General features: G+C 37.7%; 1 pseudogene; it reads right to left on the reverse strand.

The window, feature by feature from the left end:
- Nucleotides 1-3,888: 3,888 nt before the first annotated feature.
- On the reverse strand, nt 3,889-4,433 carry LOC102814206 (annotated as a pseudogene).
- Nucleotides 4,434-4,979: the final 546 nt, after the last annotated feature.

A 4,979-nucleotide genomic window follows, 5' to 3' on the forward strand; every position in this document is an offset into this window, starting at 1 on the left:
CAATAGATTTCTTGCTTCTGCCACAAATTCCCCCAGCTGTGAGCCTTCCAACCTTCTAAGTATTCCTTTATATGTAGTTCAGAGTTCTCGGACCAGTCCCTGAGCCTGCTTGGTCGGGTAGTCTGTGTTGTTGTTGGCGGAGCTCTCTGCTATACGTCCACCCGATCCGCCATCTTGTTTGTTCTCTCCCTGCTTCTTCTTGTCTCGTCACTTTTAGACAGTATCTACTGCTAGTTTTTGCACCAAATGAGGACTTTAGCTTTCTCACACTATCTTTCTCTAAGTTTATTCTTCCATCTCATTTTGGACTAAATCCATATTCAGCAATTTTATTATTGTGACAATGTGTATTTTTTTACATGTGCACAGAGATGTTCATGGATCCCAAAGCCCAAGGTTTTTGACATGAATAAAAATTAGCTGGCCCCGATCTAAAGAAAACTCCATATTTAAGGCAATATATACCTAGGCCTAATATCTTCATTGCTACTCTGCAATTTAGAAGTCCTGGTATGGCTCTGTGGGTTAATGTGCTAGACTGCAAAGTTGGTTTGAACAGCAAGGTCAGTGGTTCTAGCTCACCAGTAGCTCCTTGGAAGTCCTATAAAGGGTCGTTATGGATCAGAACTGATTCGACGGTACTTAACAACAACAATTCTGTAATTCAGCTTCTTGTCAAAGATCAACTTATCATCATACAAAAGGAATAAGTGTCAGGATTGTTTTTTGTTTTTAGTTTTTTTCTAGGAATTGTGAAGAATATTCATGCAGCTCGTCCTAGGGAAAAATACTTTAATCAACATGAAGTTAGAAAATTGAATTGATAATGTTAAGATGAAGTCCTGCAAATTTCTCTTAACTCTATAACCAAGATAAAGTAAGAGTTAATGAAGCAAATCTTAATCTGGTTTACTAACTCTTTCAAACCAGTTTTTATTCATTCACTGAGACTTTCACCCCATTTCTACTGAGTTTTTGTAACATTTAAAAATTAAGCTGGAAGTGTGGATTGCTTTCTTAATATAAGAGGAAAAAAAAAAAAAAACATATAGAAAGCTGACTCAGTTGTTCCCCAGGATGTTAACTAATAGACTTGCTGACAAAAAAAGAAATCTTAGTTAAACACATTCAAACAGTTAGAGATTAATGTTACGGTAGACATTGATGTAAAGAAACTTGTAGTTTAACAAGTCCCTTGTAACTTTTTTTCCCTCTTCTGAAACCCCTGTTCCTTAAAGTGCTCTTTGTTTGTTCCACGTACTAAAGAAAATCTCCTTGTTCCTCCTGCAGTTTGGAACATTACCATTTCCTACTGGGATGCTTGTATATCCCATTTCATGAAACTTTTTATCCTTCAATAAAACTTCGTGCTTTTATTTCTAGCAGAGTGCAAGTCTGGTATGACATAACAAACTCTGTTGTCAGCTGCTTCCATCTCAGGCCCCTACTCAGGGGAACTGAATAAAATGTTGCCTGGTCCTATTGATTGGGTGTTGGACCATTGTTATCCACAGAGTTTACAATGACTGGTTTTCAGAAGTGGATCATCAGGCCTTTCTTCCTGGTCTGTCTGTCTGAAAGTTTTACTGAAATCTGTTCAACATCACTGCAGCATGCAAGCCTCTGCTAGAGACAAACATTGATTGTGTGTGAGGAGCAATGGCCAGATAAACCTTGGTTTAAATATTGATTCCCTACTTGGACTCCTGGTGTGACACTGTAGGATCAGCACTGGACTGTGAACCAATTGTCAGCAGTTCAAACCCACCAGCTGTTCCTCAAAAACCCTATACAAGGTTAGTGTTAGTTGGCACCAACTCGATGGCACTTAATGATAACAACTTAGAGCCTTGTGAAGTGGTGGGTTACGCATTGTGCTGTTAACTGAATGGTGAGCAGTTCGAATCCACCAGCTGCTCTGTGGGAGAAAGATGAGGCTTTCTGCTCCTATAGAGATATATAGGCTTGGAACTCTTATCAGGGCCACTATGAGTCAGGACTGACTCAATTGCGCACAACAACAACTTGGGGAGATTATTTAACCTTTCTTTGACTCTCAGTTTTTTCAATCTGAAAAATGTGAATAGGAATGCAAAAGTTGGTAGAATTCTTCAATTTCATTATCACTAGTTTTAGTGGTTGATATGTAAATTTGAAAATAGTGCTATTAATTCTTATTGGTAGATGGATATTATTCTACCACAGACATCATTGTACTTCAAGATAGATCTTGAAATGTTCTTTTTGATGATGAATGCAACGCCATTCCGGTTGAATTTGTCGTTCCTGGCATAGTAAACCATATGAATGTCTGATTTAAAATGGCCAATACTAGTCCATTTCAGCTCATTAATGCCTAGCACATATTCACCTTCCTGATGTGGTGCTGTAGTATACACACTGGATTATTAATTACAAGGTCTTTGTTGTTAAGTGCCATCAAGTCTAATATGACTCATAGCAATCCTGTATAGGGTTTCTGAGGAATGGCTAGTGGGTTTGAACAACCAGTCTTTCAGCTAACAGTCTAGTGTTTATCCTACAGGACCCAATTAGGGTAGGGAATATTTCAAATAGCCCAATGATTTTTGATCCATGTCGATCTTTATGTGTTCCATTTCATTTTTGACAACTTCCAATTTACCTAAATTCATACTTCTTACATTTCATGTTCCAATTATTAATGATTGTTTATAGATGTTTCTCCTCATTTTAAGTTGTGCCCCATCAGGAAATAAATGTTTTAAAACTTTCCTCTGTTCCTGTCATTATGGTCAACTCTACTTTGAGGAGGCAGCTTTTCGTATTTTTACTTGAGGGATTCATCTTCTTGCCTTTTATATGACAGTATTCTGCTGCTATTCATAAAAATTTCAGTGGCTAAACATTCAGAAATAGTCAGCGTTGCCTTCTTCCTAGTCTGTCTTAATCTGGAAGCTCCACTGAAACAGCCCACTGTGGGTGACCCTGCTGGCATTTTAGCTTCCAGCATCACAGCAACACACAAGTCAACACAGTACATTGAACTGATGGACAAGTGGCATTATGTTTGTTATTATGCATGACTTTGTCTTTTTTTTTTTTTTTTTGAAGATGATATTTTATTTCGGAAGAAAATTATATACAAAAAAATCTAGACTTTTTTCTTCATGCACTACTTTTTTTTTTTTTCTTAAATGTTTTATTGTGAATTTTGTGACAGTTTACATGGGAGAACATTAGTTTTACATTCATTCTATCGTATATCGTCTCATTGCCATGGTTACAATCCCCTCCATGCAATCCTTCCCCGGTACCCCCCAGGTCTTCAGCACACAGTCGCTCTCCCTCTCTGGATCTAAAGTCTCCAGCTGCTCCATCGCTCAACGTCATCATCTCTGGCTCCATTTCAGGCATCACTGCTTCTCTGGGTAGGGTCCCATTCTCAGCTCTTCTCCCTTGATGGTCCTAGGGACCTCCGCTCCTAGACTGAAAAGTTAATTTCTCCCCTCCTTGCTATAAAACGTCTACCTTTACATTTCCAACCCTCACAATCAGTCCTGATAACAATTATTCACTATTGTATCACAAGAGACCTGTCTCTTCGTGCAGTACTTTTATCATAACATTCCAAGTATTAACTCTGAAAGTTATTTAAAAGGATAAACTTCTTAACAGCAAATCATTTACTATGTGACATAAGTTTTCATAGAAATCACATGCCATAAACAAAATTTAAGTCTTCTAACTTATAAGAAGCCTACATCAATTATGTATTAACAGAAGACTTTAAATTTTACTGCAAAATATTATTAAAATGATATAATTTGTGCCTTTAAATGTTGAATTATGTGACTTAAACAGGGGAATGGAAAAAACAAAAAATCAAAACTCAAGACAGGCCTGGCTTTAAGATTTTTTGTATTTGATTCGTTCTACTTTGACATCATCTCCAATTAGCTGGTAAACATAAGTGACAACTATAGAAGCCTGGATATCCATCAATACAAATGAAGGGATAATGTTTGTTTCCAAGGCATTATATGCTGCAGTGGCAGAACTGGGTTAATGTAGAATTTATTTTCATGCTCAAATCCTTCAATTTTGTGTGTGTGTCCAGAGATAAGAATGTCCACATTAAACTGCATCTGCAACAGAGCTAAGCTGGCCATATCTCTCCAGGGAATAACTTGATGTTCATGGATCAAGCCAATCTTGAACTGTCCAACAGTCACAATATTCTGTTCTGGATAGTTCAGATTCTCATCCACGTCTCCTCTCACAATATGAACATCACTGGCTAGAGTCTTGAGATAGTCATAACTCCCTTTGGTGCAAAGGTTGCACGTGCAGAGAATATGCTGAATCTTCCTGGGCACCAGAAGTATTTTGAATTTCCCTGGCAAGCAGTTACAGCAGTGTGGGATGTGCAGATCTCCTAATACCAGCACCAACTGGAGACAGAGCAATCTTCATCTTTAGAGAGGGATGCCTTCAGAAATGGGTTGAAGTACATAATTAATGTGGGAAGCATCCTGTCACCAGGCTCTGCTCAGTCCTTGACTTTGTCTTCTTGAGTTGCCTTTTGAAATTTTCTATTCAGCTCTTTTACTTCATCATTTCTTCCATTTGGTTTAGCTTCTCTACAACCAAAGTCAAGTTTCAGAGTCTCTTCTGATGTATATACTTTGGTCTTTTCTAGCTTTCCTGTCTTTTAATGACCTTTGCTTTCTTCATGTATGATGTTCTTGATGTCATCCCATAACTCTTTTGATCTTCATCACTCATGTCTAGTGCATCAATCTGTTCTTGAGATGGTCTCTAAATTCAGGTAGCGCATATTCAAGATCGTATTTTGGTTTTCATGGACTTGTTTTAATTTTTTTCAGCTTCAGTCTGAACTTGCATATGATGCAAGTTCCATAGTGAGCCCCTGGCCTTGTTTTTGTTTTTTTTTTTTAAAGGTTTTTATTGTGGCTTGAGTGAAAGTTTACAGGGCA

Source organism: Chrysochloris asiatica, unplaced genomic scaffold (genome assembly GCF_000296735.1).
Source record: "Chrysochloris asiatica unplaced genomic scaffold, ChrAsi1.0 scaffold02413, whole genome shotgun sequence".
In the NCBI taxonomy this organism is placed as follows: domain Eukaryota; kingdom Metazoa; phylum Chordata; class Mammalia; order Afrosoricida; family Chrysochloridae; genus Chrysochloris; species Chrysochloris asiatica.